The sequence below is a fragment of the Gouania willdenowi genome, chromosome 7, assembly GCF_900634775.1.
Source record: "Gouania willdenowi chromosome 7, fGouWil2.1, whole genome shotgun sequence".
Lineage (NCBI taxonomy): Eukaryota > Metazoa > Chordata > Actinopteri > Blenniiformes > Gobiesocidae > Gouania > Gouania willdenowi.
In genome coordinates, this window is record NC_041050.1 from 33083218 (window position 1) to 33094635 (window position 11418).

The 11418-nt window shown below is 37.0% G+C and overlaps 1 long non-coding RNA gene across 1 annotated transcript; it reads left to right on the top strand.

Annotated features, from left to right (window-relative positions):
- The first annotated feature begins 236 nt into the window (after positions 1-236).
- Positions 237-11205, top strand: LOC114466465 (uncharacterized). The gene is made up of 3 exons (XR_003674437.1): positions 237-247; positions 2198-2201; positions 10974-11205. It is a non-coding gene; the product is annotated as an uncharacterized LOC114466465 (long non-coding RNA).
- Positions 11206-11418: the final 213 nt, after the last annotated feature.

The window sequence follows — 11418 nt, forward strand, 5'->3', positions numbered from 1 at the left end:
CCAATAAAAGACTGTACCACTCCTAGCATACATAATCAACACGTCTATTCTCTACCGTATAACACTGGTGAGACTTATTCCCACAAAAAACAGGTTTGTCAATTGACATACTAGGTGTGGTTAATGGAACTTAACTGCTGTATTTCTGTGTGATGCACCACTACCATTTTTGTCCATCATAAAAGCTTTACACTTATACCCAAGGTCAACAAGCATTGCTATAAATACTAAATCAGAGCTAACACGAGTAGATTTCACATGAGCCTCGAGGGATTTTCTCTTTTTTTTTGGTTGTATAGAAAAATTACGTAAGAGATGTTTGAAATTGAGACAAAAAAATAAAATAGTGTTTGTTGAAGGAAAGTGATCTTGACACCCTGTTTTTGCTGTAGGTAACTTGTTTGTTGATTTAAGTTTATTGGTTGACAGGATTAATCTTAAAGGTATTGTGGAGGATGTTATTTTGGCTGGGTGGATCATAGACTATTGGTCCTCCTAATTGTCAATCATTCTGACGTAAGGCCGTCATACATACTCGTCCCCAGCTAGTTTTCGCTTGCTGCGCATGCGCACTAAAGGTGCATTCACACCGAACGCAACTGGAGTGACTGAAGCGACTAGATTACATTCGAATCAATATAAATAACGCAATCTCAAGTTATCTCTCCTTAAGCTATGTGACTTGCATGATTTGAGCAACTAGTCAAGCGTGACCTAGTTGCTCAAATTTGAAAAATGTTGCACTTTTTAAGCTACTTTCACTGTCTATAGAGCCGAGGCAGCAGCCCCTCCCATCCGCTACAGTGAGACGGCTGCTGCAGAGGTCTGCAACCAGGACCTCTAAAATTTACCGGGGCAAAATTAAAGCGGTTAACTTCTTGAATAAGCCTACAATCCGTAAATTGATAATTTAAAGGTTGGGTGGCCGATTTTCAAAAGCTAGCATGATTTTGAATGTAGCCTCCCTGATGGCTCCGCCTTTACCCCCCCTTGCTCCTCCCCTCTGTGCTCTGTCTCACTCACATGCACGTGCACAGCTGCTGCAGAAGCAGACCTCAGCTCATTGATGTATTGTGTAGAAACGTTGTTGTCTCATTCAGCAGTACGTAAACAATAAACTTTACCATCATATACTGTAAGTTTAAAAAACGTGACTAAAAACTCTGTTTTAACTCTGTTAGCAGTGACGCGCTTTCAGTATGAGCTTGTGCATGTGAGGTATCGAGAACAAGCAGGGAGACAGGGCGACGTGATTGGTTAAAAAAAAAAAACGGTTCATTTTTTTCCACTGGTCGAACTTATTACAGATTTACAGCTGCTACAGTGATGGATTGTTCCAAACTGATGAACTGGGTTAGGATTAATGTTGTGCCGATACCAATAGTAGTATCTAGAGGGGCCCCGATGTGGTACGAAAAGGCTGGCATCGGTATCGGCAAGTACTGACTGTTACAGCATCAAATTCTTCTCCAAATGCAGCACCTTGTGTTTTTCTCTCTCCTGACTTTCACTGCTGCCCTGAATCCTGATCACAGAAACACGTATGGTTGTGTATTATGTGCTTGCTGAGGCAACCTATCACTACTTGCCCGGAAAGCCGCTCTGAACCAATAGCGGGGCAGCGTTTTTATGTTGCCAAAAAACAAACAAACGTCCCTACACGTGAGAAAAAATTGTTTGTGAAAAAGAGGTCATATCTTTTTTTTTAAACAACGCAGTATCGGCATCAGTACAAAAAAAGTGTGACTGAACAACACCATTCAGGATACACCTTAACCCTTTGAAATCCAGGGAGCACCTTTTTGTTGGGTCACAGATTTTTCTCTCTATGAGACAGTCTTAGCAGGTGTTGTGATGATGGCTCTGACCTGAAAAAATGGTGCCTCTGATTGCTGAAGTCACATTTACTTTTGTAGGCTTTAGAGCAACCAAAGCTAAACTTCACTATGGGTACTCTTTAATGAAAACTATAATTATAACTCAGTGGTTTACATTCTGCCTTCTCCTACAGCCTGAGCACAGAAGGCTTGATTTGCGGCATTGATAGCATTCTGTCTACCTACCAACTTATCTACCATATCACTGAAATAGGGTTCAAATCAATAAGGGTGCATGAATCTATCAAGCGTATTATCTATCTGCAATAAAGTAAACATTTTTTAACTCTACGTCTTTACTTCACTTTTGTTGGCTTCAGATACGTCACTTGTAAACTGAAAGTTCCCGCTGTGACATCACAAACTCGGCACTGGGATTAAACTGACCATCGTTTGGTACTTTAATTATCTGATTTTTTCATAGTTAGATAGTGTTAAAAACACCTGTCAAAATGGTGTCATATACAGACCCTTCCAAAAAATTTGAATATCATGAAAAAGTTGTTGGAGGAAGACTGGTGAGGAACAGAACCCAAGCTGAGTGTCATGATTTAGGGTGCAATGTTCTGTTCTGTTCCTCACCCGTCATCGTCCAAACCCTTGGACCTTGTTTCCTGAATGAAAGACACACTTTACTTTCATCAGAAAAGAGGAACATGGACCACTGGCCAACAGTCCAGTCCTTCTTCTCCTCTTTTTTCTGCAAAAACTGAAAAGTAAATGGTGATTTCTTCACAGTATTCTACTTTTTTGAAATCCTGTTTTCTTGGGTTTTATGAGCTAGAAGCCCAAATTATGTAAAAATAAACAAAGTACTTGAAATCTTTTAAATTGTGAGCCCTGAATTTATAATCTATGAAAGTTTAACTTTTTGAATGGAATTATGGAAATTAAACAACTTTTCTATGATATTCTAATTTGGAAAGGGTCTGTACGCTATAAGGATGCATTCTGTTCATATATAGTAGTTTCCCTAACTATGGGTCTTGCCCCAAAGTTGAGCAATTATCTTTTGATCACCAGCTGGTGTCTTTGATTTTAAATTAAAGATATTCAAAGAATGTTGAAAAATATGCAAACGCTTTTTGTTGATTTTATTGACAAAATGTAACTTTTGGCTTTCTTTGTTAGTGTTTAAATATATATGTCATTAAAATAAGTTTATGAACTGCAGTGCAATTATAAAGATGGTTTGGTACCATTCCTACTCATACATTGAAAAACACAAACTGTAATAAAGAAAGTCAACATGACACATCTATGCCAGAGCAGGTGAAGTTTGAATAAACAAAAAAAATGGTTTGGTTTACCAAAGAGATCCTGATTCAGATTCAGATGTAACTTCTGCTTATTTTTGGCAGTAAGCATTATAGAACAAATCACACCTACTGTATACCACACATGCATTCACAAACGCACACACATATACTGCAACTGAGCAGCTGGATTTCATTACAGAAATGTAACCAGCAGGGGTTGAGAACTTTGAAATCCTCAACGCATGAATGAAATTGAAATCTGGACTTGATATGTGACTACAGGATGTCTTTATTTACAGTTTAGTAACAATGAGCACACATGTGCAGCTGCTGCTGGGCCCTCCCATAAATTATATTTTAGAAATGATTCCTATCCGTATGCAGTTAATAAGGTTATTTTTAAAGCTGCTTTTTTTTCTTTCTGTCAGCAGAGACTTAAAAAGAAAACCTCTTTTATAGACAGCTTAATAATGAACTTGCATACTTGTTTGCTCAAATCACATTGCGTGACAGACATGGGAGTATATTTTACTGTATATTTATCTCATACTTTTGCTCAAGGGCAACCGATGGTAACTTAACCTCCGAAAATCTCACCATTCAAGTTCAGATTCTTTTTGTTTCTCTCATTCCTCGCCTTGAGGAGTTTCATGAAAAAGTTGAGTTTTTAGATTTAACGCTTGTAATGATTGCATGAAACCCTTTTGGGCTGTGATAAGTTTCTGATTCCAGTTTTCAAATGTCTTTTTTAATTGAAAACAAACACTTTATTTAAGCTACAATATCTCATGCTTTATTTTGCTTACAAACTCACTGTTTAACAATTACAGAAAATGTCAATCACTGATTTGTCAAGTTTTCCAGTGAGAGAAAAGTTGTTTTAATGAGCTTTTTAATCACGAAACAATAATTAAACACTGTAATTAAACGAAATAGATTTCTAACACTAGGGGTCACTGAATAGTTAACACTTTTCAGCACTTGTGTTTTCTGTTTTGTCACTAAAATTCAAACATTTTGACCTTTTACTATAGTACAGTGATTCTCAACTAGTGGGTCGTGGACCTGTACTGGGTGGGTCGCGGACCAGTTGTCAAAAATGAAAAAATACATGTACTTGTCTTTTCTTTTGACAGGCATGCTGTAAAATATAATAGATTTTTGTTTGAAAAAGTATGATATATGTGTGTTTTTAACAGCTATTTTTGAAAAACTAAATTTGGTTGATTGAATTCTAAAAAAAAAAAGTGTGTCACGATTTAATGACCGTGGCAAAATGTGGGTCCCAGGGACAGAACAGTTGAGAACCCTTGCTCTAGTACCATCATTCATTGCTTGCCCAAGTTGGAGCATATAAATATATTTTAACTGAAAATTCAATGCAAACTTATTCTCCATGCAAAAAAGCCAAATTATTACAAATGGTTTATATTAAGTTTCTGACATGTGTGTAATCTTTTTTTACTCATTTGTGTTGCCCAATCCCAGGAAGACCAGGACATTTAAAAAAAAAAAAATTCCTTTTTTTTTTAGGTGAATACCACATTTACTTCTGAGATGCCCTGTTTGTGTTTTTATTTCAAGTACTGATTTCATGTGTGCGTGCCTTTAAAATATGAGCTCATGTTTGAAACCGCACAGAATAACAGTCCTGCCATAACATATCAAAACCTGTTTTAGTGTAATGATGGAGATATTTTGGGAAGAAAAACATGCACCTTGGCTCTTTCTTTCTTTCTTTCTTTTTTTCTTGTTATGTTTGTTTTTGCTCCTCCTCTTTCAAACTTTGAAACTGAAGTTGGCAACATTCCTTGGCAGTGACACGCACTGAAGTATCACCTTATTGCTCAGTGATTAGATCACAGAAAAAAAAATACACAGAGCTGAAGCAGATAGTTCCGATTTGAACACATTCTGCATTATTGACAAAACAAATGCATTCTTAAAAAAACATGTTTTCTCTGAGAGAAGTGGTCACGTGACCAGGCATGTCACGTCATGTGACATGTATTTGTGGAAAAAAGTGTTTCCATGGCGCTTTTGCGACATTTCAATATCAAAATGTGTGAAATTCCTCCTCATGAAAGCGTAAAAAACATTCTAGCGATATTTGAGTGTTTTTTCCAAATTCATTTGTTTCCATTACCAATTTTTATTGCGCTACTTAGATTTTGCGCATTTCCAAGGGTAATTGAAACACAGCTACTGACTTATTTGTGGAGAGTGTTTTGATATTAGTTATGATCTAAATATGACCGAAAAAATCCAAATGTAAGTTTCTCCTCTGGCTTCGAAGCTATTTTCCCCATGTGTGTTAAGGAGGAGATCCCTCTGTGCTCCAGAGGTGTCTCAGACAGGCATGTTGCATCACCTGGTTGTGTGTTTATCTCAGATGGTAGGATTAGCAAAGCAGCCATGTGGAAGATATCACTCTAATCCGTCGTGCCTCTGCTTGGCACTCAGACACGGCCCTCGGTAGGACTTCCGCTCTCCAAAAGTTAGAGCAACGCCCTCAAGGAATGTGAAAAAATGTCAGCAGCCACTGCATAATTATGACTGATCTGTGGAGTGGTATCTATCTAAGACAGGTGGAAGAAGTGGTGAATGGGGATGATTAACCCTCTCTTTTTTACAGATAAATTTATCATTTTAGATTTCCACTTACCGTTATCATTATTCATATTATGTACTCATTGATTTTGCTATAAAAAAGGGGAAAAGTTTAACTTATTTCCCCCCTCCAACATCTACTTACACTGCCTTGAACCTAAGCTTACAGCCAGTGGAGTTGAAAACTGAATATTGACGGGGAAGTTTCAATAGTGGCCAGGCGTGTAAGGATGCACTCAACCCTCAACCAACGATTTGAATCGAATCCCGATATTGGGTTTACGATTTGATTAGTATCCTGATTTAAAAAAAAAAATAAATAAAACTCAAATCAAAGATTGAGATATGACGCACTTAATTCCTTTCAATTTGAATACATATATTTTTAGTCAAAATACAGATTCTTCTTCTTTTTTTTGACTAGTAATTTTCTTCTTATAACCTTCTTACGAACTGTTTGTTTATTGCCATGCAAAGTTGAACAAAAATATATACTTTTTAAAAACATATATAAAATAAAAATGTTAGAAAAGTTTGCTTATGTTCCTGACATGGAATTTGCATCGTTTTCTTAAGACACGTGTCTGTGTGTGTCGTTGTGTGCGCGTTGCGTTAATTTTGATCGTTTATACCACTGGCTCGGGCGTTGCGCAGGTGAATCGTGTGATGTGTTTTGAGAGAAAGATGTAATATTGGATGTTGACTTGCCGCAGATCACTCTACTTGTGCGCGCACGGACGTGAATAGTGTCTGGTTGAAACCTGGTTCTGGGTTAAAGAGACATCGGCTTCATTCGGGTTGGACGGGCTCGGGCCGGGGTATTCTTTTATTGGCAACATTAAAGCTCTTTTCCTGCCGCTGCTCTTAGCTCAGCACCCCCTATTGTTTGTTGTTTGAGTATTGATGCAGATTCTGTGTTGTATTTATTTTAATCCCGTCTCATTTGCATCCATTTTTCACTGATTTAGGATACTAGTACAGTGCCCATCAGAGGTATGTATTCATATTGGCATTAACAGGAGTTCCACAGTGTGGATGGGAAAATGAATGGGATATATATATCTATATATTTTCTTTTGGTAGCCAGAAGATCACCAAAATTTAATCAGCTGTTCCTTGACCCAATATCAACGTTTTCTGAAAATTTCATCAAAATCCGTTCATAACTTTTGAAGTTATTGTGTACAGACAGCTTTGCACTGCATTGGCTTAGCATTAGCATAGAATAGAACATTGATGAGGAAGTCACTGTTGATGACATCATCAGTTTTAACATTCTTGGAACACCGATTACATCACTGTTGATGACATCAGTTAGAACATTCGGATTGGGAACTCTGATGACATCACTGTTGATGACATCATCAGTGTTCTAAAACAATGTTTGACAGGAGTTCCACAGTGTGGATTGGTCATTTCAAATTGGTTTTAAATTAGTTTTGGAATTACCAAATTACTCCAAAATTATAGATGCACACACTCCGGGTATTTGGAAGACGTTTACAAAGTTTCAGGTCAATCAGACACTGCGTTGGGGAGATATTCGCTCCACGGACACACACACACAGACCTTTCTTGCATTATAGATAAATATCCTTACATCGCTAATATTGGCCTTTCTTGAAGGTGTTGTTTCCTCAGGCATGGAAGACTTTACAAAAACAATGATATAATTTGGAAAGCTGCTCATATTTAGGGTTATAGTCCACTCCTGTAATAGTTATAATTTACCTAATTTCAGTTGAATGTTTTAGCTCTGGAGGACACAGTGTTACCCTCTGCTCTTTGTTTTTGGTGTGAGGACTCGCCTTAAACTCACCATCACATCACCGACTCCATCACCACTGTTAGTTAAAGCTAAACCACTATTTATCCAGCGAGCTGATAATTAGGTTGTTGTAATTAGTGACATAATTGGAAATGTAATTAGCAATAGTAATAATTATTGTATTTAATAAGTTTTCTCTTTAGTTATCGGACTCATTCAAACTGCTAATTAGCAGTCATGAGAATTTCATACTTTTTTCCTCGTTAAATTTGGTCAATAATTACTTCTGTAGAGTACAGTAGAGTAGAGTAGCTTTATTGATCCCGCGTTGGGGAAATTTACTGTCATGACGACTCAAAGTATAATTAGAAAGACAACAGAAGGCAACACACAGAAAACCCCAAAAGACACCCGAAAAATAATGCAATGAAGATAATATAAACAATTCAATAGTGATCTTGCATTGTTATTATTATTATTATTATTATTACTGCAGTCAGCAGCCCACTGATACCCCTCGGGGGAAAATGCAGAGAAGAATTTAACTATGGTGATTAATAAAGTATACATTATTACATTATACATACAGTATTATTAAGCCTATACAATATTAATTTAGATTTTTCAGTAAATGCACAAACACTGTACTCACTATGAGACCTGAAACATGTTTATTTGTCATACGTATGTACAGTATATATTGGAATACATTTACATTGCGTGTTAATCAAGGGTATTGATTGAATTTAGAATTAAACTTTCAATTAAACTATCTTTCTCTCTCTCTTAAAAAAAATTAAATTAATAATAATAAAAATAAAATTTCAAGTCCATTTTCATTATTCCATCATTCCTTCTACCAATACTTCAGCTTTTCTGGCTTCATTTTTTTTTTTCCCTTTTGTTTTGAAACAGTAAACATATTGTATTTTAATACCTTAAATGGAAAACTTTTAGTTTCTACATACACTAATAGCTTTTTTTACAGGGTGTCTCCTTAGGTGGCCAGTCAGATTGCCCGACAATATACACTACAGATCACTATCAGAATCAGAAAGGATTTTATTCGCCAGGTACAGTTTAAAAACAGTACAAGGTATTTAACAAAAGCAGGAGGATAGGTGATGGGGAAAAGACAAGTTTGAAACTGAATTCCCTATTGGAGTAGACAATGTTCAACTAGGAATAAACCACCTTGGCAACATGTACTTAGCAAAAACATAGTCGAAGAACACGAGACATGGCAAGTAGGTACGGTGAGGTGGGTGGTTTGCTGGGGGAGGGGGTCAGGGCGGGTGGGAGAAGAGGATTCCAGCCATTTGGGGACATGGGCCCCTTCTGCTTGCACTTTTTTGCTTAGAATTAATTTTTTAGTTGCAATTTGAAAATGCTTTAAATCTCATGCATTCTAAATATTAGTGTGTGTGATCATCACTGGCATTTTTTGTTTTTTACCTACAGAAACCATGGGCTGCAGCATGAGGTGATGTTGTTTCTCTTCAGTGGACAATGGTTTTGTACAGAATGTTCAGCTGGTAGGTAAGTCCTAAATGTAATACATCCCCTCCCCCATTTTTTATACATCTTTAATTTAAAATGAGTTGACTTGAGAAAATTATTAATCATTATTTTCCATTCATAAAACCCAAAATGTCAAGTCCAATAAGCAGTTTTGGTTTCCCTGTGTAAATGTTGCCTCTGTTTGTTGGAGCTGCTTAATCGTCTCAAACATGCATGAAAGCAGCACACACCACTCATGATACCCAAAGGCATAGATTAATTAAGCAGTGAAAACCCAGGAGCAAAGAGCATTCAGCAGGTGCTTATTTGCCTGGGTATGGGACTTGTTTTTGCTGTGGTGCAGTGTTTCATTCAGAATCTATAATTAAGTTGCAATTTTATGTTCTAAGGGATTAACATGGCCAGAAACTTTGACCTTGGAGTCTGCACTTTAGTCTCTACTGCCTAGGTTCCCAAGGTGGGGTACGTGTTACCCCAGGGATACGCAAATTGTCATTGGGGTACGTAAAGCGCAAATATTAAATTCATTCAAAATGTGCATCCTCTCAACCTCACCCTTCTCATTAAAGTTGTAGCGAGTTGTATTTCAGTTTCGGGCGATGAATATGTTGTATTACTGCTATATGTTCAATCAACCAATGTTTGGTAGATTTCTTTTTCCAAAACAAAGATATTGATTTATCACTGAAATACTCTAATTAAATTAATTGAATAAGTGCTAATTTGGAGTAAGATGTTTTATTGTGCGCTTACAGATTATTATTTTTTTTTACTATATATTAATATTCAACAGGATACATACATTTCTGGGACAAATTTCACTGTAGTTAAGTGTGCAGGAGTAGGGGGTACACAGCTTCAGGTTAAATGTCTGAAGGGGTACAGGACTGTGAAAAGTTTGGGAACCACTTCTCTACTGCAGTGTTTCTCAATTGGGGGTACATGTACCCCTAGCGGTACGCGATGGCACTACACAGGGATACTTGAGAAATAGAAATTGGAAAATTCACAAAGCATGAAAATTATGGGATTTTATCATGTTTATTCCTTGTTAAAAATTTAAAATTATAATCGTAATAATGATGATGCAAATGATTATTACAATAAGTGTCAGTCTGGGTCCCACACCATTCAGGAGATGACCCGAACTGACAAAAACTATATATATTTGAGACAATAAATATTGTTTCATTCTACTTACAGTGTGTACTGTAGGATTCTTTAATTCCATCATTATGCTCTACAGTTGTTTTTTCATAGTTTTCTGAACAAAATGTTGTAGTCGGACTTGGGTTGAGAAATAAGAGGAAAGGGGTACTCGAGCCAAAAAAAAGCTTCTGTACTTCTAAAAAAAGATGTGGATCTGATGGTAGAATTTCTACTGTGTGCGTGACACTCTGTGGCTGCTATCCTGAGCCTCCTAAAGGTATTTGTGTTTTTAGCTTGCTGTTAAGGTGACTCTTACAATTCTCAGAATCTCTTGATTTGCTGGTAATCCAGAACAAACTGGTTAACTAGTGTGGCTTCCTCCTCCTCCTCACCCTCATTGTGTCTCAGCACATAAACAAACATTGCTCCCTCCTGCTGGGTGAAGGGATGGTCCTCAGGACCCCGACGGTTCAGCTCATCCTGTGCCGGGGTGCGTTGGCAGCGCTAAGTGAATGCAATGAAGTGGCTCTCTCAGGCAGACATCTGCTATTTTGAGTCACCTGCCGGCAAATGGAGAGGGTGAGATGCACAGCGGGAGCCAGAAGGAAGGATGAGCAGGGCTGTAGGAGAAAATCCTGGTAGCTGCAGGGTGGTCACACTGAATGAGAGTCACCAGCACTACAGCAGTGTTTGCCAACAGCTCACTGGAGCTAACAATGTGGCCTGTGGAGGGGCAGCCCAGGCAGGAAATTGAGGTTAACTACTTTCTTATTAAACATGGCTTAGCAGTAGGGATGGGCGATAAAAAAAATTATCCCAATAATGTCTGGTATTTATCATAACAATAAACATCATGATGAGTAAAAAACTATAAATAAATAAAACAATTCCCAACTTAAAGTGTAAACAGGTTCCTTACAACAGAAATACATTTTAATACATCAACGCATTAAAAATCAGTGCATGCGGATCACTCTATTAGGGTTATTGTACGAAATTAATTTATTTCCTCACTTAAAATGAAATTATTTTCTAAAAAAAAAGCACATGAAAAGCACAAATAACTCCATCAGTGTTTTTACTGTTGCTCAATCTTGTTTCATTTATCTTATGAGTTACATAAAGTTATGGTTAATAAATAGCTCTCTGATTTCCTATAATTAAACCAGATCAAGCTGATGATTTAATCATTCAGTATATATAGGTGTAATTATCTCAATAGTTCTATTAGTCT